Raw genomic sequence first — 23,642 nt, 5'->3', positions numbered from 1 at the left:
ATTTCAAGTTAGTGTATGCAATGCGTGCAATAGGAAAAGGAAAAATGTTTGCTCAAACGTATTGTGGTTTGATGGACCTTCCTCCTTCTCCTCCCTGTAGGTTCAGCAAGTACATAAAAATACTTTTAAGGTGCCTCGACGGTTGTGTCTAAAGCATCTATGAACCGCGCAGTAGAATAAACTGTAAATATTAGTGGAACCAGGGACACTGCCGTTGCATTTGATGGGACATGGCAACGTCGAGGACATCGTTCCTTGAATGGTGTTGAAAGTGCTACTTCTCTGGAGAATGGAAAAGTTGTTGATGTTGAGTGCTTATCTAAGTACTGCCGCACCTGCCATGGTAACACTGAAGGACATATTGAACATCAGTGGTCTAAGAATTATGATGGTTACTGTGGAGTTATGGAGTGTGATGGAGCTCTGAAAATATTTCAGAGGTCGGTGCCCGTTTATAACGTTATTGTGATACCTTGGTAACAGAACTGGAGCGTTATGGACATGTGCAAAAGAGGATGGGTGCTAGAATGAGGAAGCTACAAAGATAATTGAAAGGAAAGTTGCTACCTGACGGAAAATCTGTGTCTGGTCAAGGCAGATTGACAGAAACTGAACTGGACCTTCTCCAGAGTTGTCATGGACCGGTCATCAGACGAATTGCACCTCTGAATGATATTACAGCAATGACAAAAGCTGTATGGGCCCCCTACTTTCATAAGTTGTCCACAGATGACCACCCTGTTCACGGACTTTGCCCTAAAGGAGCAAATTCTTGGTGTGGTTACAAAAAAGCAAAAGAAAGTGGTCAAATTTACCATCACAAGCTTTCAAAGTACTTGTAATTTGTTTAGAAAGTGTGCTGCATTGCCTGATATCAACAAAAAATCTGTAAAACATATACATTATAAGCAGTGCCTGAAAGAAATATGTGTTGATTTTTACATAATATTGAGCCAGAAAAATACCCTGTATCCTTAAGAGCGCTAGGAAATCTTTTAATCTTCAAAAGGAACTTTTTATTTTTTATTTTTTGTTTTTTTAATTACGTCATACTGCCTTAAGAAATTGTTGATGTGTGATGTAATGATATTGTTTCCGTATAAATTTTGTAAAGGGCAGAATGCAGTTAATCCAGCTGTAGAGCCTACCACGAATCTTTAGTGAAAATAAAAGCGACAAAAATATATTTTAACTACATCTCTGCAGCTGGAGTAATTGATCCTCTTACTTGTTACTTATACCACTTGCCATATGAAAGATCAAATCACTTCATCATTAATAAATGTATTTAATATAGATTAGCTTTTCAGTTTCAATACTATAACAAATCCATTATCACTTATTTAATTTCGATTGTGGGAAAAGAAACTCTGCGTTACAGAGCTTCGCAACATGGAGAAAACCAACAAAACTGAACACCACATAAATGACATCCAAAGCTAGGCTTAACACACCATCACGGTGTATATGCGGCGCCATTAAAAGCTAATTTGCAGAAAATTATTTCTTCCACATCTTATCTGTCCATTTACGTTCATATCCACTTAATTTGACGTAATTTTAATCCACTGACTCTGGGTCTAAAATATGGGCACTTCTCGCAACGAAACTACAAATATCCCTGTTGCTATATTCGATAAATAACGCTGACTACAAACAGAAACGTTCATGCCTATAAACAATCCGCGTTCCTGTTTATGGCTGTGTCTGTCAGTAACGGCCACGTAAGAAACAACCTATCATATCACCAGCAATGAATACTGGTGCACTGCGCATCAGAGTACGGCCGACTAAATCATTAAATTAAGGCTTCGCGCTGAAGATTAAAGTGTTATCGGTGGGAGTAATTAATAACGTAGTTCGTGACGTATGTAACGCGCACGTCAAACACTGATATTCCAATTAAACATGCACATCAGAACGGCGCCGTTACGGCAGAATCTCTGACATAAATAACAGACTGCGGCATCGAGGGGAGGACCCCACAGCTGCAGATACCGCGAGCTCTGTCCGCTGGGCAACGCCGCTCACTGAATATATGACTGAGGCAAAACAATTTATCGTTCCCTTACACTTGAGCTTATACACAGTGATTCAGCTGAGCTCTTCACTTCAAATAGTTCTGGGGCGTTTACGATATCGTAATTATGTTTTCAAGCATATGAATCCTGATACGGTACTCTCTAAACGACGTACAGTCTCTTTTCATAGCCATGTTAACTACGGAGATACCGGTATCAACTTCGTTTTTTGAAATGGATTTATAGTAATTTCTGCTGCTAGTATCGTAGGTACAAAACAGTTGCATACAGCGGCACACCACTCTTCTCTTTTCAGACAAATTACCACACTTAAGAATTATCTGTTCTGACCACGAAACCGATTGCTCTGTAATACCGGTATAAAAGGGAGACAGAGGAAGTAGCTTTTATTCTGTCTGTGTCGTTCAAGCGCATCGAGTGCTGAATAGGTCGAAGGGATTAATGCCTTTCACAAACCAAGAGAAAATAATTATGCTATGGCTTTATAGAGATTGCAGGTGGAACGCGAAGAGGACAGCTGAGTTGTACGCACTAAGGTGTCCCAACAGATGATGTCCAGCCACAATGACAATACAATGAAAACGGAAAATTCTATTGGAAGGACGCTAGAATACTACGTAGAGCATAAAGAGCAAGATTCCAACGAACGAAGCGAATGAAATACGCGTTCTACATTCACATCTTCATACATACGCTGCAAGCCACTGTAAGTGTACCACTGCTAGTTGTTTCCATTCTTATTCCACTCGCAGATAGAGCGAGGGAAAAACGATTATCTATAAGCCTCCTTTTGAGCCCTAATTTTACCCACCTTATCTTCGTGGTCCTTACGTGAAATGTAAGTTGGCGGCATTAGGGTCGTCAAGCAGTCAGCTTCAAATGCCCTAATTTCACCCGCCTTATCTTCGTGGTCCTTACGTGAAATGTATGTTGGCGGCTTTAGGATCGTCCTGCAGTCAGCTTCAAATGCCGATTTTCTCAGTAGTGCTCCTCGAAAAGAACGTCGCCTTCTCTTCAGGGATTCCCATTTGAGTTCCCGAAGCATCTCCGTAACACTTGCGTGTTGTTCGAACCTATTAGTAACAAATCTAGCAGTCCGCCTCTGATTTGCTTCGGTGTCTTCCTTTAATTCGACCTCGCACGGATCTCAGACTCTCGAGCAGTGGTCAAGAATAGGTCGCACTACCGTCCTATATGCGGTCTCCTATACAGATGAACCACAATTTCCTAGAATTCTCCCACTGGATCAAAGTCGGCCATCGGTCGTTCCCTCTACAATCTCCACATGTTCGTTTCATGTCACATCGCTTTGCAACGTTACGCCCAGATATTTAAACGTGACTGTTTCAAGCAGAACACTAAAATGCTGTATCCGAATATTACGGGTTTGTTTCTCCCATTCATCCGCAGTTGTTAAGTCTTGTGACTGATTTGATGCGGCCCCCCACGAATTCCTCTCCTGTGCCAAACTTTCCATCTCAAAGTAGCAGTTTCAACCTACGTCCTCAATTATTTGCTGATGTATCCCAATCCCTACCTTCCTCTACACTTCTTACCCTCTACAGTTCCCTCTAGTACCAGGGAAGTTATTCCCCTGTGTCTTCAGTGATGTCCTATCATCCTGTCCCTCCTTCTTGTCAGTGTTTTCCATATATTTCTTTCCTCCTCGATTCTCCGGATAACCTTCTCGTTCCTTATCGTATCATTCCACCTAATTTTCAACCTTCTTCTGTAGCAGCACATCCGAAAGGCTTTGATTCACTCATGTTCCGGTTTTCCCGTAGGCCATGTCTCACTACCAAACAACCTACTGGTAATATATGTAAATTTTAGCTACAGTGCGACGAGAGAAAATTATGCCTCTAACAGTTATAAACATTATCTATCCGAAATATGAAAAAACAGTGAAATAAAACGATGATAAATATTAATTATTTATATAATATTTTTTGATGTAATTGTACATATCGATATGTATCATAAAGACAATGATAATTGTAAATTCCTTTTATGATCTGCATTTGTCTTCCTTTGTTTTTACCTTTTGCTGATTGGCTTTTGTAGGTTGCGGACGCAAGACGCATATCAAACTGAGGTCTGTTAAGAAATTGTAATTATTTGTTAATTATTACTTGAGAATAGAGTTCTTTATTATTATAAATATGTGTGAATAATTATTTGTAACTTTAACTCCTCTCCCAATAAGCATTATCTGTGTTAATTACTTCTTTCCGCTGCAAGGAGCGCAGCCATTGATGATAGCGATTCGTATCGCGTTATTGTCTGTGTTTCTTACGAAAGTATCAAAGGTTTGCTTGATGAAAATTAGTCTAAATAGTGCAGATTATGAAAGTAAAGTTTAACAAGCATTTCAAATACTTATGCTGTTAAAAGGAAATTTGCTCTAACAATAGAAAGCTCTATCAATTGTCTGCCGGCATGTTAACAATTATCTCAGCGGCAAATTCAAATTACGCAACTCTGCAGACATAAATGCCGAAGGTAATAAAAATGTGGAAAAATATATGTGCGCCGGTGGTACCGAACTCATTTTAATGGAAATAATTCGAATCAGATTGGTTCATTAAAAACAGTGCTCATAGCACGATCCATATAACAAACTTTTCTTGCTGATGTATGGAGCCGAAATCAATTACGCACGAGTTGCGAAGAATGTTGTTTCAGATAACATACGTCAGTGTTGTGCGCGGTTGATATTCGGTGGTCTTAAGGATCATTTTGCTGAAGATAACTGTTTCCATGATAATAAATAGTTGTATGGAATCTGTGGTATGAACTGTGATTTAGTGACACTTACACAACTTACAGACAACACTTTAACACAAGGTTAACTTGGAGTTCTTTAGCAACTTGACCAAATCTTTAGCCGGGAGAAAAAAATATTTAGTAATTACTCACTGCAATGAAATAAGATTATCATTTTCATTTACAAATTAGTTAAATACCAAATCACTGAATAACACAGCGAACGTCACATATATCTAGCAGCCCGCCTCAGAATTACTTCGATGTCTTCGTTTAATCCGACCTGGTGCAGATACCAACACTCGAGCAGTACTCATGAATAGCTAGAACTGGTGTCCTATATGCGCTTTCCTTTGCAGATGAACCACGTTCCTAAAATTCTCCCAATGAACTGAAGACGACCATTCGTCTTCCCTACCACAATCCCCACCTGCTCGTTCTATTTCATATAGTTTTACAACATTACGCCCAGATATGCTGACGGAAATAAAAATTACAACATCAAGAAGGAATCGTGCAGCATAAACGAAAGTTGATAGGCTTGTTATTACATCTGGTAGATGATGTCGTTTCAAATTTCGCGCCAGTCGCTTAAGAGTGCCGATCGTAGCGCCACTATGAGAATGCAAACCAGCGTTGCTTTAAATACGCGCTGTAACGGTCGTGAGCGTTAGTGATCTTTGAGATTGGACGTGGTGAGTTGATGTTCGTCAAGAATGCTCTAACGCGACAAAGACGCCATTATCAAACTTCTCAAGTATTACTTAGTGTCGCGCGCGCTAAAAATGCCACAGTGGAAGTAAATAAGGGACTCGACTTGCTGCTGGCTGCCGGAAGTTGCGCTCTGATAACCGGCAGCTATGTAAGTGACGTTTCTGGTAAGACGGCGTCAGTCGTCGAGCAGCCGCACGTGCAGCAGCATCGACACAGACTGGTTATACTGCGCTATTTTAGGAGGAGAAGGCGTATGCGCTTTATAGTGTATTAAGCTGTTGACAATATATCTATTACTACGAAGAGCAAGTTATTCTTCATAGTCCTTCAGTGTTTTGTGGATGCGTACTGAATTTTACACTTACTAATGCTGCTGCTAGTGCACACGGTAATGGTTGGGCTACTGTGGCTCTAGTTCGTGGTGGTAAAGTGGAGACCGTATCAGGGATGGAGACTTTTAACAGCTGAGAAGTTATTGCTTATCATACATTTCAGATATGTGAAGTGTATAGCAGAGATAGTGGTTCCTGTTACTATATGTCTACAATGCCGTTGGTTCTTAGGACAAGGAATCGTCGTAAAGTAAATGAATCAGAGTCTGTGTCCGTATGGGTTAAAAGTGTACTGAACTGTGCTAAGATTAAAGCTGTTGGTGATGCGCAACATTACTATAGAAACTAAAACAAAGTACCTGTCTTTTCCTTGAGTTTGGACGAGGCCGGGTAACAGGGCTACGAGACGCTGGGTGAATTGGCAGGTATGTAGCCACTGTACGTGACTGCTGGCAGCCCTGGTCACTAAAACATACAGTCCCAAGAAGACCGGGCTCCGGACGGCCACGTGGCATTACCGAGAGGGAAGACCATACTGTTCGACGCATGGCTCTAGTTCATCGTACTGCATCTGCAATAACAATTTCAGCACGATTTGGCACCACAATGACACAGCAAACTGTTTCAAATCGGTTACTTCAAGGACAGCTCCGCCCCGACGCTCTGTAGCGTGTGTTCCACTGATCCCAAACCACCGCCATTTGCGACTTCAGTGGTGTCAAGCGAGAACTCATTGGGGTGGAGGTTTGTTGCGGTTTATGATGAAAGCTGCGTCTTCCAAGTTGCCAGTGATGGCCGTGTGTTGTTTAGAAGGAGGCCAGTTGAGGGCCAGCAACCAATCTGTCTGCGTCCTAGACACACAGGACCTACACCTGGAGTTATGGTCTGGGATGCGATTTCGTACGACGGCACGAGCACTCTCGTGGTTATCCCAAGCAGCCTGACTGAAAAGCTATACGTCAATCTGGTGATTAGATGTGTTGTGCTGACATTCATGAACAACATTCCAAGGGACGTTTTCCAACAGGATAACGGTCGCCCACATAGCGCTGTTGTTACCCAGTATTTTTTACAGAATGTCGACATGTTGCCTTGTCCCGCTTTATCTGTCTCCATTCTAGAACACACGGGACCTCAGCGGCCTATAACACCAGCGTCATCCAAAACCAGCATTAATCGACCCTGTACTGACCGACGAAGTGCAACAGACATGGAACCCCGTCCCACAGACATCCGGAACATGCACAACAAAATGCATGCATTTTTGCTTGCTTGCATTAAGCATTCTGGAGGTTACACCGGTTATTAATGTACCAGCAATTCACAATTGCAATGTCTTATCTCGCGCTTACATTAACATCTTGCAGTGTTAATTACATAGATATGTTACCTAGACAGTTGCATTCCTGAAATTTCATTACTTTACATTAATCATTTTTTGGTGTTGCGATTTTTTTCGATCAGTGAATTTATAAAACGTGACTGTCAAGCAGGGCACTACTAATGCTGTATTCGGACATTAATTGTTTGTTTTTCCTGCACATCTCCATTAACTTACATTTTTGTAGATTTAGAGCCGGCTGCCATTCATCACACCAACTAGACTTTTGTCTAGTCATCTTTTGTCATGCTACAGTCACACACCTTCAACATCTTGCCGTACACCACAGCACCACCAGCAAACAACCGCAGATTGCTGCCCATCTTGTCCGCCAGATAATTTATGTATCACACTTGCTTGGGGCATTCCTGACGATACCCTTGTTTCTGATGAACGCTCGCCGTCGAGGACAACATAATGGGTTCTGTTACTTAAGAAGTCTACGAGCCACGCACACATCTGCGAAAGTATTCGTTAACAGGCAGAAGTTGCGTGCCGTGTCAAGTACTTTTCGGAAACCTAGAAATATGGAATCCATCTTGTAAGCGTATTATCATATCGCTGGCTTAGTTGTGGAGTATCTTTGCGGGCAGTCGCGTCTGTAGGGAGTCGAGCGCGGGACACGGTACTGTTATGTTGTGTAGTGTGTAGCTCTGCATGTGAGAGGCTTTTTTTAGTATTCAGGTTGAAGTGTTGCTACAAGTGCTGTTACAGTAAAGTGATGGAATATGGAAGTGATTCAGAGGAAAGTGTGTCAAGAAGTAATGGAAAAATGAGCAGTGCCGTCGATAACGTATTTATGTATCCTCTCGTTGCGTGTCTCACAGCATCAATCATCCGCGCCGTGTTCGGTCTCCCGGAATTAACTAATGTGAGTCAGTAAAAATTAGTTACCATAAAAGAGTGTAGTCAAGTGCCAGTGTCTTGTAGCGAGCGTGAGAACGTACGTTCGATCATCGCGTTTCCGCATTATCAACAATCAGCCGCGCCGCGACCGTTACGCGCACGCTCGTACAAGTGAGAACTGAGAACTGAAAAATCAACTTTACGAATAGTGTTATATCATTGCTAGTGACAAGGAGGACTATTACCAGATATCTGTATGTGTGACGAGCGTAAGAACTTTCGTTCGATCATTCGGCTTCCGCATCATCAACGATCACCCGCGTCGTGTCGGTTACGTGTACGCTCGTCAGAATGATATTTTGGACTGTTAATCATCAAGATTGTTAATTGGGATAAACATTTACGAATTGTAATGCAAACAGTGCAACCTGCGGTTTTCCTTTAATCGTCTCAGAATATAGTTGTTCATACCAGACGTCGAATAGTGTTGTGTTTTAACGTTGAGTGGCTCCCCTTATTCGCTTGCATATTTCGATAAATAATTTGAGGCAAGCCAGCAGCAGTGTGGAGCAGAGCAGTACGACCGCCGCGGGATTACCAGGTATGTGGTGTGGACAGGGCGCACGGTCAACAAAAGAAACCGTCACGAAACGAGAAGTCAGTTAAAAGTACCCCCCACCCATTAGTACTCCCGGGCGTGTTACAATCTGTTGCCATTCATTCATAGTTGGCAGTACATTGTGTGAGAAAAGAGAAAGCTGAGTTTCACGTAAGCGACGCTTCCTAAAACCGTGCTGATTCGCAGACAATCTTTTCGGTCTCTAGAAAATTCTGTGAGCTCTTCCTCATTGTCCACATCTTGGCTCCAGAGATACTGCAAGTGCCTTTGGAATAATTCAGCCCAGAGTGGTAAGTATTTTGCGAGCAAACACCTTCCATCCAAATCAAGTGTAATTTTACCAGCAGCTTAAACGGCGGGATTGTAGAAGACGCGTGAAACTCTGTCGCTCGGTTCTGACGTCGGGACAGTAGGTTCTATCATGAAAAAATTCTCTTTGCCAATGATGCTACTTTACGAGTTATGAAAATCTGAATATAAGAAATGTGTATTGCTAGATCGCTGGCTTTGGCTTGTTGAACATGAGAGGCAGTGAGACATGAATTTTTGGTGCGGGATTATTCGAGATTATATGAATGGTCCTTAGTTCAACAAAGAAATCTTAACAATAAGCAATTACGCACAGTTTCTTACCGAAGTGCTACCGTGTTTCCTAGAGAACGTGCCACTTGATGTACGTAGATACGTGTGGCACCAGCACAATGAGCGCCCGGCCAGCAACTCGCTTGTGGCTAGGAAAGCGCTTACCCAGCTGTTTCCTGGTCGCTGGATTAGACCTGAAGGTGTTATCAATTGGCCTGCTCACTCACCTTATTTGACTTCAAATAACTTTTTTCTCTGGGGCAAACTCAACGTTCACGCATAAGTTCCAACGACTCAAGAGGATTTACAACATCGCACTATTGGGGAATGTGCAACGATATCGAAGGAATCTCTCCAGTCTTCCCAGAAGTCCTCGCACCAACGATAGCAACCGTGTGTTGCGGTAGGCGGCAGGCGTTAAGTTCTTCTGAAGGCATAAATGAAATTTTAAGGAAGTGTTTATTAGACATTATTTTCTGATTTCCTTTTTTGTTATTGCTGATGTACTTGTGCAATGTATCTTGACGTTATGATGTGAAGTTATTATTTAATAATCTTAATACATCTGTTCCTTGTTTTATAAACTCCATCAATTTCTGACGCGCACCTTTACTTCAAGATTCTGGCCAAAACAAGTGCAGAACTGTTAGCGTAGTTAACGGGTGAATCATCGTTAGGTGACACGTCCTTTGCCGTACAGTTAGTTGTCGGTCCATTGACATGCGGCCACCGGCCTTTAGCATCAGTTTACTGATATCATTGTATTAATATAGCTATTAAAGGAGGCTGTACGTCATTTAATTGTTCATAACTTATTTACGTGTAAACAGAATTACGACGTCTTAAATGGTTCAGGAAATACCCTTAGGTGAACAGCTTGACTGAATCATCGCGTATACATAGAATCAACTCACAAGAACAAGGCTAGGCGCTGACTTGCGGATATTCAAGAAAACAGATTCATTTTGCAAAACATAACTCGGATTTAATGACCTAAGAATCATTTTGGTGTCAGGTGTAAAGGATATATACTGAGAAAATAAACATTCTGTTTAATACGTGATGAGTTACAGAACGTCGGTGAATGGCACACACTGGTGCTCAGTGAAAGATTCAGACCGAAACCTCCCCTTAGGCTGTGGCTAAACCGCTTCACTGCGACGTCCTTTCTTTCACGAGTGCTAGTACAGTAGAACATCCAGGATAAATTTTATAAAGTTTGGAAGGTTTCAGAGGTCATATAGAAGCTGTTGACAGAGTCGTGAGGCGACCTGAATAGCTCGCCCACGACAGCAAACTACCCAAAGGAAAACAAATGGGATGTTCCCTTATCAAGAGTATTAGTAGATAGAACAGTTATTTTACTATAATTTTTTTATTAAAAGAAGACACCAGATGAACCATTTTAAAAACAAACATTTAGCTTTAAGTAGAATATCAGAATTTAGCATTAGGTTCTTTAAATGTTAAAGAAGATTTTATTTGATCAGGAATTTGTGTTTCCAAACGTCAGTAGAGACCGAATTTCCAACAAGGATCTTCAGCCTAAGAAAGTTTACTTTGGCAGAAGACATTTAGTTCACAGAGAATCTTAATCTGTTTTTCAATTTATTTATTTTTTTCATTTTGATTGATTTGGCAAGGAAAAAATACGAGAAATACGAGAAAAGGCAAGTCCAAATACAAAGCTTGAACCGAAGGAGTTATTTTTCGGATCGTAAAAAGAAGCTGTAGAGAAGGAAGGAGACTCTTAATTAAGAAAAGAAAGAAAGAAATAAGACCATTGCCAGCGAAAATCAAGGTTCCGGGTTCGATTTGGGGTCGGGTATGCAAATATAATCTGCTAGGAAGTTTCAGAACGACGCACATTCCACTGCAACGTGAAAAATTCCCTCTGAAATCACTCCCTAGCCAGTTACTCTCAATCTAGGGATAATTGTACCTCCTTCCTAAAGAACTAGAGTTAAATTTCCTGATGGGAAAAAAACGAACGAGGTTTGCGTATTTTTAGCACCGAATTAATTTTTAAATAATATAAATATAAATATAAATAATATAATTCAAGAACATAGTATTTAATATTTCGTAGGAAAATTAAAGAGACCTGTGGAGAAATGAGAATGAGAAATTCAATGGCAAGCCAGCACCAAGACAAAGCGTAGAAAGCTCAAAGGGGGAAGGAATACATACATGTGCTATAACTACAACAAGTAGAAGTACATCAAGATGAGATATTGCGAGGAGCGTTTGACAGAGCACGAGAACTAAATTGAAACAAGGGCCTACAGCAGACGATATACCCTCAAAATTATTTAATACGGGAGCAACAGCTACGACAAAACTGTTCCACCTACAATACAAGATACTTGAGACAGACTAAATGCACTCAAACATCATGAATGTAAACAACATAAAACGCAGGTACAATGAAAAAATAATACCGAATTATCAGTTTAACAAATCTTTCTTACAAAGTACTGACACGAATAATTTACATAAGAATGGAAGAACTAGTAGAAGCCGATCTCGTGGAAGATCAGTTTGGCTTCCGGAGAAATAAGAAACGCACGAAACAATACTGAACCTATGCGTTGCGTTGTTTGGGGGAGGAAACCAGACAGCGAAGTCATCGGTCTCATCGGATTAGGGAAGGACAGGGAAGAACGTCGGCCGTGCCCTTTTCAAAGGAACCATCCCGACATTTGCCTGGAGCGGTTTAGGGAAATCACGGAAAACCTAAATCAGGATGGCCGGACGCGGGATTGAACCGTCGTCCTCCCGAATGCGAGTCATATGCTAGCCACTACGCCACCTCGCTCGGTCGTAATCCTATGAATTACCTTAGAAAATAGTTTGTAAAAAGGCCAAATCACGTTTGTACCATTTGCGGATTTAGAGCAAGCTTTTGATAGTGACGATTAGAATACATTCTATGAAATTATAAAGGTAGTGGAAATAAAACACATGGTAAGAAGAGTTCTCTATAAGTTCTACAGAAACCAGACCGCGGTTATGAGAGTTGAAGGACATGAAAGGATGTGACGCAAGCTCGTAGCCTATCCCCGATATTATTCAATATGTACATTCAACAAGTTTTGAAAGAAATCAGGGACAAATTTGGGAAGGAAATTACAACACAGGGAGGAGAAAAAAAGTTTATATATGACATTGTAATTCTGTCAGAGACGGAAAAAAGTGGAAGAACAGTTGAATGCAATGGACGGTGTCTGTAACACCTACATCAACAAAAGTAAAACAAGGGTAATGGGAAGTATTCAAATTATATCAGGTGATGCTGAGTGAAATAGATTAGTAAGTGAGATATTAGAAGTAGAAGGCCAGTTTTGCTATTCAGGCACAAAAATAACTGATGATTGGCGAAGTAGAGAGGAAATTAAATACAGATTGGCAACAGCATGATAAGTTCTTCTGAAGAAATTTGTTAACATCGACACTACTATACAAAAACACTATACAAAAACAAGTCATTGTTTAACGTTGTTACGAGAAACCCGAAAGTTTCTTGACCAATCGCCGGCCGGTGTGGCCGAGCGGTTCTAGGCGCTTCAGTCTGGAACCGCGCGACCGCTACGGTCTTAGGTTCGAATCCTGCCTCAGGCATGGACGTGTGTGATGTCCTTAGGTTAGTTAGGTTTAAGTAGTTCTAAGTTTTACGGGACTGATGACCGCAGATGTTCAGTCCCATAGTGCTCAGAGCCATTTTTTTTTTCTTGACCAATTTATTTCAAATTTTTATACATTTCTCTAATAAACATCCGGATATATATATATAAAGGGGTAACGCTGTTTCGAAAAAATCTAGAAAACTTCTTGATCGATATACTTCAGATTTTTACCGTTATTCTTATAAACATCGGGTGGACATGATATATTTCTTAAATACATATGGCTCATATATATAACACACAAAGAGAACACGTTGTTAGCAAAAATTTAGATAAGTTCTTGACTGATGTACTTCACATTTTTAAGCGATACTATTGTAAGCCAAATTCTCGAAAACTTCTTGACAGATTTACTTCTGATTTTTACACGATGCTCCAATGAACATTCAAACGGACATAGGCTATTTTTTTAAATAACAATGTACAAGTTATTTGTTAAAATTGACAGTGAAAAAGAAAGTTATATGCCGTAGTGTGAAAATGTGCGGCTTCTGTTTCTTTCCGGCAGTCTGTTGTAACTATGGTAGCAGAGCATTTAAAACATTAGACAAATCGTTTCTCCCATACATATTCTTTCTCCTTCTATATGAATTTACATAAAAAAATATGTACACATCAATATACTGTTTTGTTTTTTGGTTTTAGGAGGAAACAGGAAAGTTGTATTCGTGACTAACTTCGTAATTCCACCTATTCACAGATCATAGCTATGTGAAATACTGTCACTGAAGCGACTTTCTTCACAGACCCAAAAGATGCAGAGATTTCTCTCGTACCCGTATACCAATCATCCCAACTCAATTACTCATTCACTTTAAGCGACGTCAATTCCAAATCTAGATTTCGTTTGCAATAACTATTAACAAGGCTGAAGGTCAGCGAGTGGGGGAAAGGTGAGGGACAGAGAGGCGGGTGGGGGTGAGGAAATGGCCATAGAGAAAGGGGGGGAGGAGAACATGCACAGAAAGAGAGTGAGGAGGAGATGAAGGAAAGAAGGGAGAGAGAGAGAGAGAGAGAGAGAAAGAGAGAGAGCGTTTGGAGGAGGAGATGGACAGGGAGAGGGGGAGCAGGTGATGGACAGAGAGAGGAGGAGGAGGTGGAGAAAGAGAGGGGAAGAGGAGATGCGCAGAGAAATGGAGAAGAAGCCGAGGACGACGTATATGCACTTCCCATACATACTCAATAATTGCGAAACATTATCAGGTTCGCTAATCTAATATAAATTTAAGTGTCAGAAAGACTTTTATGAAGGTATTTGTTTAGAGTGTAGATTGCACGAAAGCGAAACATGAGCGATAAACAATTCAAGCACGAAGAGATTCTGAAAAGTCTTACGGAAGAATTCTGAAGATTAGAAGGCTAGATCGGATAACTAAAGAGTACCTTACTGAACGGAATTGGGGAAAAAAGAAATTTGTCACACAATTTGATTGAAACAAAGGGTCGGTTGATAGGAAACATCCTAAGGCATCAAGGGATGGTCAGTTAGGTAATGGAGGAAAGCGTATGGATCAGAAATTGTAGAAGGAGGTTAAGATTTGACTACAGTAAGCAGTTTCATATGTATATAGGTTACACTAGTTAAGTACAGATGAAGAAGCTTGGACAGGACAGACTAACATGGAGAGCTGCATCAGATCAGTATTCAAACTGAAGACAGCAAGAATAGCAACGGAACTCACAAATCTGACATTTCCATAGTTTACACGATGACAATCGACGAATGCATTATCAGTGCCTCACTTAACACAAATATATGAACACAGATCAGACTAGGGGTATGTGAGCCTGTAAATACGGGGACTGCTGTTTTCGGTCGTTTGCAATTATGTTTGGGAAGTAATTTTGTTATTTTATTTTAAGAGCAGGGTCTAGCATTGCTCAGCTTCCTGTAGTGCTACGGTTCTTCCTGTGTAGTCACGAACTATTTTGCTTACAGCAAGTACTGCCAGCCTCTGAACTGAACGTGCGACTTTCCATGTCTGGACGCTACTACATTCAAGAAGACACATCCTCGCTCAGGCAACTGAAAAGCAACCACTATCTCCAGCAATCTGTTCTATTTTCGAGTCTCATAATTTTTTGAACTACTTTAGTCTTAAAAAGTAGTCTGAGAAATTTGGAAACTGATGTATTACGTAGACCTATAAACGCTTTCACATTTTTTTTAAGGAGGGGGAGGAGTCGTGACACCACGAGTCCCCGAGGCCCCCTCCCTTCTTCAGCCCCACCATGAGTCCGCACATTCTTAAAGCAAGAGTGGGGAAGAGAACTGTGCCTCCAGAAAATACGTTTGCCATGCCATGATATCAGGTAGCATCATGTCCCTCACGATGGTTAACTGGAAACATGGATCTCGTTCACATGAGTCAATGAAATCTACATCATGTTCTATCTCTGTTACCTTCTGCTAGTCAGCCAAATAGTGCAGTACAAATCAAGAACGGATAACAAAATTGCTCTGAGCACTATGGGATTAACTACTGTGGTCATCAGTCCCCTAGAACTTAGAACTACTTAAACCTAACTAACCTAAGGAGATCACACACATCCATGCCCGAGGCAGGATTCGAACCTGCGACCCTAGCGGTCGCGCGGTTCCAGACTGTAGCGCCTAGAACCGCTCGGCCACCCTAGCCGGCAACGGATAACAGAATTTGCTCCTCTAAGCGAAGGCGTGTACTTTATCTTCAGTTATTCTAAATTATTTCACTACCATTCTCAAAGAAAGTCACCAATTTTGTACCAGTGTCAGTCGCATTTGATCGATGTTGTCGAGTCAACCTGAACATACAAATAAATGTCACACGGCATTGTTGGATGTAATACCCTCAGGGTTTCAGTAGCCTAAATCGGGAAATCTCTGATTATTTTCTCTTACTGAGTACCTTTCTTTGCCAAGTGCGAGTGTTATCATGCCTCATCTCCATCACAGCTCGAAGACCTGGGTCTGGCCACACGCGTGTATCGTGGCTATTTACTATGATATCTGTTGTAAATCCGACCTCGTCTATCACAAGTAAAACGGCCCATTTCTCAAAGGTAGCACTTTTAGTCTGGTTTTCACTAATACTACCGCCTGTAGAGATGAGCAACACTTTTTTTATACAACCTGTATATGGCTGCTGCGTAAAGAAGTGTGAAACATTGTAACAACGCCAAAATAATCTTATTCCGATACGAATGCGATACTTTTACCGATATATGTTTCGATCCTTAGCAGAAATTTCGCCCCGTACAAGCTTCTGAATCATCAATACAACATTAAGATAACACACGAATAAACATTTTTCGTCAAAGACGTCAGTTCCTTTAATCAGTGACACATGGTAGGAATTATTTCAGCAGCACTGTTACGAGCACAAGTAAATCATACGATGCGAGCACCACGAGTGTATGATTAGAGAGGAACTAGCAAAGAGATATTTCGATTTGTAATTTTTTTCTGGAAAAATATCTAAAAATCGTTTCATATTTCAAGTATGAGAAGTCGTGAACGGGTTTTCTGTTCGATTAGATCCACTCATTATAAGCTAATCAGTTGGATTAAACAAAACAAGTACCTAATACTTGAAGTTAACCGGTCATGTGTATAGGAATAATTCGTTTTTGTTGAAAAGTTTTAGTTCATGTAACCATTCTTCGTTCAACCACACATATCTTTTGAAATTTAAACATGCGAAAGTTAGTGCAGTAAACCACTGCTACCCATTATTTTTTAATAACGTTTTATATAATTTCCTATGCACAAATAAAACGCCAGCAACTAAATCAATACGCGAATTTTTTTTACAGAGAATTCTCTCTTCTTGTACGTTTCTCCAGATTGACAAGTATCGTTCCACTTCACAAACACTGGGTAATACAGGACACAACCCACCATTGCTCGCACGAATACGCAACACCCTACTGTTTCCCGTTGTGTTATCAGCATCGATGGACCATTATATTTAACAGCAAGTGTGTTCCCGTCCTTCATTCACGCGGGGCGGACTTCACTGGATTTTCGATCAAGAAAAGTCGTTCCGCATAACAAACTGAGATACATTTCTCACTGAACCCTATCTGCAGTCATATCTGTCAGCCAGGTGACTCGTTCTTCTCAACCGACAGCAGTAAACGCAAAAAGCTTTTCAAAATTCCAGTTAAAAATGGATGTACGCATGCGTCCACTTCTACAGTTTCCACATTTTCCCGGCACTGTAGGCCGAAGTGTTACCTCCGTAATCACTACTCGTTCAGTTTGTATCTACTGTTGCAGAGAAATTATATCCAGTGGAGTTATAATTCTAAAATTACAACTATTCTAGAAACAATAATAATATTCTAATTTGTGAATGGCGTGGTCCAGTCTTCTCACTCACTTTTCCAAGTATTTCATTTATTAGCTTAACTACGGGTACAGCAGCTAACGAAGTTCAATACATAGGTGGAATGTACGTCGAAATAATGAATTTTGAGTAAACCGAACAGATTGCTGATTGGATGACGTAGCGAAAGCAGGATGCCGAAATTCCATTCTAGCATTACCGTAACGCAGGCAATTCGAAGACAAACATATATCCTTGCCTTCGGCCGCTTAACATCTGCATGTACAATTATATTTTTCATATTATTAAATAGTGTGTGTATAAGGAAGCTTATCAAGTTTCTTATATCATGGGTCTTCTCCGACTTCATTCTTCGACGCAACATGGAGGTATCTAAATCTTTACAAAGCTGTTTGTGAGATTTTAGTCTAGTTTCATGTTCACGGCCTCTTAAGAAGAGACATACAGGTCGTAGCAAAAAAACACGACCAAACCATGACTTTTATTCCACACACACGTATAGAACCATAAAATACTTAATTATGCTTAATTTTCATGTTAGAACTCGTTTCCTACCATATCTCATAGCACAGTAATCGCGGAAAACATATAGCAACGGAACTTACAAGCAAACCATTATTTCTTACGTAGCATGTAGTCATATATGTCTTGCGTGCTAATATCGCTAATTGTAATTATTAGACGAAACTACGATACTAGTAAAAATCTACTTAATGGACTTCTTTCTTTGAAATAAACTTACTGGCGCTCTGCAGACGACGCGGCAAATTTGTTTCCTGTATGAAAATCACGTTATCAGCTTCATGTTTCTCTTGAAGAATATTACTTATGTTATTTAATTTTACATGCTATTTTCGAACAGTACAAAACCGAGAAGTCGCCAAGTAGTTACCACATTTATTCGTTTTTGGAGTATCAACGGGCGCTAACACGCACTATAGTGCACAACGTTCGTCTCCTGCGAAAAGAGGTAATGAATGACATTTCGTGAAACATTTAGTGGGGACGTTTAAGTCAACCTCACGCTATAAAATGATATAGCGAAGGGAGGAAGATCAGGACGTTAAAGACAGAGCAGCAATTCTGATCTGTGGAAGACGGGGAAGCAGCCGTTTTGACGGAAACTGTACCGGGTTGGCCTTATGCAGTTTATGGAAACCGCGGGAAAATTAAATATGGATCGGCAAAACTGAATATGAACCACCACATTCGCAAACACGAGTCCAGTGTCTTAATAACGACGCTACCTAGCTCGGTAAGTATATTGCACGGAGCAATCATACGAGGGCGTGCTGAAAACTAATGCCTCAAAGTTTTTGTGCGAAAACTCTTAAGCTATAGTAATAAAACAAACGGTATTAACATTCTACATCTTTATTCTTCAGATTTCTAAATATTTCTTAACATAGTCACCCTGTCGACGAACACATTTCTCCTAACCAGAGACCAGTTTGTTAATACCGTCACTACAGAATGTTTGACTCTGTAAACGGGGCCACAACCTTACCTTTGTTTGAACCGCTTCACTACTATCTAAGTGAAGTCTTCCAACGTGCTTTATAAGTTTTGTAGACAGACGAAAATCGAATAGTGCCAAGACAGGAGAGTACGGAGGCTGATCGATGACAGAGAACCCAAGGCGCCACATTGTTGGAGACGTCGCGGCGCTCGTGTGTGATCTGTCAGTGTCATGCTGAAGGACAGGTGCTCTGTGTTTTTTATTTATTTATTTACACGTCAAGTCCCGTAGGACCAAATCGAGGACCTAATTTTCAAGGTGATGGAACGTGTCAGTACATGAAATTACAACGTAAAAGTAACAATAGATAAAAATAAAATCTTTATGAACCCGAAAAAAGTCAAGCCATAAGTTTAAGTAAACGCAATCAACAATACAACATAAGAATCAGCTTACTTTTTGAAGGAACTCCACGACAGAATAGACGGAGTGACCCGTGAGGAAACTCTTCAGTTTCGATTTGAAAGCGCTTGGATTACTGCTAAGATTTTTGAATTCGAGTGGTAGCTCATTGAAAATGGATGCAGCAGTATACTGCACACCTTTCTGCACAAGAGTTAAGGAAGTCCGATCCAAATGCAGGTTTGATTTCTGCCGAGTATTAACTGAGTGAAAGCTGCTTATTCTTGGGAATAAGCTAATATTGTTAACAAGAAATGACAGTAAGGAATACATATATTGAGAGGCCAATGCCAAAATACCCAGACTCGTGAACACAGGTCGACAAGAGGTTCGTGAACTTACGCCACTTATTGCCCGAGCCGCCCGTTGCTGAACCAAAAATGTCCTTTGAGTATGGGAAGATTACCCCAAAACATAATGCCATACGATATAAGCCAACGAAAATAAACAAAGTAGAATATTTTTCGTGTCGAACGATCACTCACTTCAGATGCCGTTCGAATAGTAAAAATGGCATTATTAAATCTGAACAATATCCTGAACGTGGGCTTTCCACTACAGTTCACTATCTATCTGCACACCTACAAATTTGAACTGTTCAGTTTCACTAAACATATGCCCATTCTGTGAAATTAAAACATCAGATTTTGTTGAATTGTGTGTTAGAAACTGTAAAAACTAAGTCTTACTGTGATTTTGCTTTAGTTTATTTTCTAAAAGCCATAAACTTATGTCGTGAACTGCATTATTTGACACAGAGCCAATATTGCACATAACGTCCATTACTAAAACGCTAGTGTCATCAGCAAACTGAAATATTTTAGAGTTACCCATATTACTAGAGGGCATATCATTTATATAAATAAGGAACAGGAGTGGCCCCAACACTGATCCCTGAGGCACCACCCACTTGACTGTATCCCACTCAGACCCCACATCACAGCCATTCTCAAGACTGTGAATAATGACCTTTTACTGTCTGTTGCTAAAGTAAGAGGTGAACCAATTGTGAGCTACTCCCGTATTCCGTAATGGCCCAACTTCTCAAGCAATATTTTGTGATCGACACAATCAAACGCCTTAGTTAAATCAAAAAATATGCCTAGCGTTCAAAACACTTTAATTTCCACAATTTCAAGACAGTTCATCTTCCTTCCTTTGTGGATATTATGTAACACTTCATGTTTCACCTTGTAGCTATAGCCTTATTTAGGCAGGTTGTCTGCAAAAGTTGAGTCCCTTTACTAATTTTCCAACTTCTGTGGTGTTCCTTTAAGCGGGTACATATTGCCCCGCCAGACTGAGCAAGACAGAATTTGCCACAGTTACATTCCACAATTTTCCAAAACTGGAGTGCTACCATTTCCATTGGGCAGAAAGAGCCCAACAGCGTTGTGCACATAAAATTGTATTCTTACATGCCTGGGTTTAAGCTTTCTGGCTACGTCCAGCGAGACTTTTCCTAATTGTGGAATTGTGCGCCATTTAATGAATTCTTGAGGTGGTAGGTTTAGGACAGGGCAAAGAGGAGAGAACACCTGTGGTTTCTGTTTTTGTGCATAATGGAGTCCACTAATGTAGGATGATACCCATTTAATTCCATTTGGAAGTTGGCCTCACTAATGGGGATGGATATTAGACGATGTATCAAGAACGAAAGGCAGCATTCGTTCGGAATCTTATCACATGGGACACTGTTAATCTGCCTTGCGAGCGTTCAGTATGAGCAGGAAAGGTTCGGACATAGGTGTGCCATTTTTAATGCCCAACGGGAAGATTCGTATTTATTTGTAAAGTCTGATGGGAAAGCACTGTGCTTAATATGATGCCACTCTACCGTAAATATGTAATCATCGACAGTGCGCAGTCTCTCCGAAAACAAACATTCGTAAACACACGAGGGCATTGTTGGACCAGAGAGGAGCGAACTGATTACTAAATTATAATAAGAACTGCCACAATCTGACCAGGTAAGCCCTGCTTAGATTGTTCGTTCTGAAAGAAAAACAAAAATATACCATATTTTAATTGTTCTCGCTGTTGTTGTTCTGGTCTTCAGTCCAGAGACAGGTTTGATGCAGCTCTCCATGCTACTCTATCCTGTGCAAGGTTCTTCATCTCCGAGTAACTACTGCAACCTACATCCTTCTGAATCTGTTAAGTGTATCAATGCCTTGGTCTCCCTCTACGATTTTTACCCTCCACGCTTCCATCCAGTACTATTTTGATGATTTCTTGAAGCCACAGAACTTGTCCAACCAACCGATTCCTTCTTCTAGTCAAGTTGTGCCACAAATTCCTCTTCTCCCCATTCTATCCAGTAACTCCTCATTAGTTATGTGATCTACCCATTTAATCTTCAGCGTTCTTCTGTAGAACCACATTTCGAAAGCTTCTATTCTCTTCTTGTCTAAACTATTTAGCGTCCATGTTTCACTTCCGTACATGGAAGTATGTATGGAGAGTAGACTCCATACAAATATTTTAAGAAAAGACTTCCTGGCACTTAAATCTATCCCTGATGTTGACAAATTTCTCTTTTTCAGAAATACTTTCCTTGTCATTGTCAGTCTACATTTTATATCCTCTCTACTTCGACCATCATCAGTTATTTTGCTTCCCAAACAGCAAAACTCATTTACTACTTTAAGTGTCTCATTTCTTAATCTAATTCCCTCAGCATCACCCGATTTAATTCGACTACATTCCATTATCTTCGTTTTGCTTTTGTTGATGTTCATCTTATAGCCTCCCTTCAAGATACTGTCCATTCCGTTCAACTGCTCTTCCAGGTCCTTTGCTGTCTCTGACAGAATTACAATGTCATCGGCGAACCTTAAACTTTTTATGTCTTCTCCATGGATTTTAATACCTACTCCGAATTTTTCTTTTGTTTTCTTTATTGCTTGCTCAATATACAGATTGAATAACATCGGGGAGAAGCTCCAACCCCATTTCACTCCCTTCCCAACGACTGCTTCCCTTTTGCGCCCCTATACACTTATAACTGCAATCTGGTTTCTGTACAAATTGTAAATAGCTTTCGCTCCATGTGTTTGACCCCAGCCACCTTCAAAATTTGATAGAGAGTATTCCTATCAACATTGTCAACAGCTTTCTGTAAGTCTACAAATGCTATAAACGTAGGTTTGCATTTCCTTAATCCATCTTCTAAGGTAAGTCGTAGGGTCAGTATTGCCTCACATGTTCCAACATTTCTACGGAATCCAAACGGATCTTCCCCAAGGTCTGCTTTTCTATTTGTCTGTAAGGAATTCGTGTTAGTATTTTTCAGCCATGACCTATTAAACTGATGGTTCGGTAATTTTCACACCTGTCAACACTTGCTTTCTTTGGAATTGGGATTATTACATTCTTCTTTAAGTCTGGGGTATTTCGCCTGTCTTATACATCTTGCTCACCATATAATAGAGTTTCGTCAGGGCTGGTTCTCCCAAGGCTATCAATAATTCTAATGGAATGTTGTCTACTCCCGGGGCCTTGTTTCGACTTACGCGTTTCAGTGCTCTGTCAAATTTTTCACGCAGTATCGTATCTTCCATCCCATCTTCATCTACGTCCTCTTCCATTTCCATAATGTTGCCCTCAAGCACATCGCCCTTGTACAGACCTTCTATATACTCCTGCCACCTTTCTGCTTTCCCGTCTTTGCTTAGACAAGTTTTCAATTTGAGCTCTTGATATTCATACAAGTCGTTCTCTTTTCTCCAAAGGTCTCTTTAATTTTCTTGTAGGTAGTATCTATCTTACCCCTAGTGATATACGCCTCTACATCCTTAGATTTGTCCTCCAGCCATCCCTGCTTAACCATTTTGCACTTCCCGTCGATCTCATTTTTTTAGTAGTTTGTATTCCTTTTTGCCTGCTTCATTTACTGCATTTTTATAGTTTCTCCTTTCATCTATTAAATTCAATATCTCTTCTGCTACGCAAGGATTTCTACTCGCCCTCGTCTTTTTACTTACTTGATCCTCTGCTGCCACCGCTATTTCATCTCTCAAAGCTACCCATTCTTCTTCTATTGTATTTCTTTCCCCCGTTATTGTGAATATTTCCCTAATGCCCTATTTGAAAATCCCAACAACCTCTGGTTCTTTCAGTTTATCCAGGTCCCATCTATTTAAATTCTCATCTTTTTGCAGTTTCTTCAGTTTTAATCTGCAGTCCATAACCAACAGATTGGGGTCAGAATCTACATCTGCCCCTGGAAACATCTTACCATTTAAAAACTGGTTCCTAAATCTCTGTCTTACCATTTTATAATCTATCTGAAATCTTCCAGTGGCTCCAGACCTCTTCCACGTATACAACCTTCTTTCATGATTCTTAAACCAAGTATTAGCTATGATTAAGTTATGCTCTGTGCAAAATTCTATTAGGCCATTCCCTCTTTCATTCCTT

This window comes from Schistocerca piceifrons, chromosome 3 (genome assembly GCF_021461385.2).
Source record: "Schistocerca piceifrons isolate TAMUIC-IGC-003096 chromosome 3, iqSchPice1.1, whole genome shotgun sequence".
NCBI lineage: Eukaryota > Metazoa > Arthropoda > Insecta > Orthoptera > Acrididae > Schistocerca > Schistocerca piceifrons.
Note: the sequence above shows the minus strand (reverse complement) of the source record.